This window comes from Myotis davidii, unplaced genomic scaffold (genome assembly GCF_000327345.1).
Source record: "Myotis davidii unplaced genomic scaffold, ASM32734v1 scaffold482, whole genome shotgun sequence".
In the NCBI taxonomy this organism is placed as follows: domain Eukaryota; kingdom Metazoa; phylum Chordata; class Mammalia; order Chiroptera; family Vespertilionidae; genus Myotis; species Myotis davidii.
Genome location: NW_006293550.1, coordinates 631087 through 632177, shown reverse-complemented (window position 1 = coordinate 632177; position 1091 = coordinate 631087). Strand labels below are relative to the sequence as shown.

Genomic DNA, 1091 nt, shown 5'->3' with positions numbered 1-1091 from the left:
TTCCAGACAGAATCTGGGACAGATTAAGTTGTATGGCTCTAGGACAGGGGAAATATTTCCCTTGCTCACCTGACCAGTACAATACCCTCCCTTCATCTGGCCAAATCTTGGTCTGTTTGGGCCTTATAAACTCTGTTGGCCTCATCCTGATGAATCCTTGAGATACCCACCCCACCAAAAAGGTTTTCAAACAACCAGAAGGCGGCCTGGGGTATTTGCTGAGTGGCAGACCCAGCACTGGCACTGAATTTGAACCTATATCAATCTAGTGAACACCACTGGCCTCCCTGGTGACGCACTGAGAACCTACTTCATTCAACTTGAGAACTGCCTGAGGCTCTTTCAGTGCTGAGCCTAACAAGCATCTGGCAAGCAGAGCCATGTGGGGTGTCTTGGGGCTTTTTCTGCCCATCCCCCTGGACCTGGTGCTGGTGAAAGCTGGCCTTGGTATGCAGTTTGATCCTTCCCTCACTCATCCAGGTCCAGGAGAGGCTGCCACAAACTGGATGGTTTTGTAGCTCCAAACAGGTCGGGTCTGACATTGCCCTACAGCAGAGTCTTTTCCAAGAGGCACCAAAACCAACATGCCCAGGAGCCAGCTTCAGACATCAGAGTAGGATCCAATTACCTTCACAAGCAGCATATCTAAAGGAAGATCTTAACAGGCACAAAACCCTGCTGAGGCAAATTTCTGCTTAGTGTGGTCAGCACCTATGGAATAGCTCCTACATTGTGGTCAGGGTTGAGCCTTACAGTTAGCCAGCCTGAGGGTCAACCCCACACATGAACGTACCAAGAGCAATCAAGACTCACTTGCAACAGGAGTGCCCACATAACCCACACAAGGGACATTCCTGATGCACCCAGCTCAGGTAATCAAAGAGAATGAATCACTGCTTCCCATAGGACACCTGCTACCAAGGCCACCCTCCCAGGACTGGGAGTCATAGCAGATAAAATTAATACATAGAAATGCACACAAAGAGGCAACCAAAATGGGGAGACAGAGGAAAATGCCCCAATGAAAGAACAGGAGAAATCTCCAGAAAAAGAGCTAAATGAAACGGAGGCAAACAATTTATTAGATAAAG

The 1091-nt window shown here is 48.5% G+C and overlaps 1 pseudogene; it reads left to right on the top strand.

Annotated features, from left to right (window-relative positions):
* The first annotated feature begins 380 nt into the window (after window positions 1-380).
* The window catches only part of LOC102775151, a 1889-nt pseudogene continuing 1178 nt past the window's right edge, over window positions 381-1091 (top strand).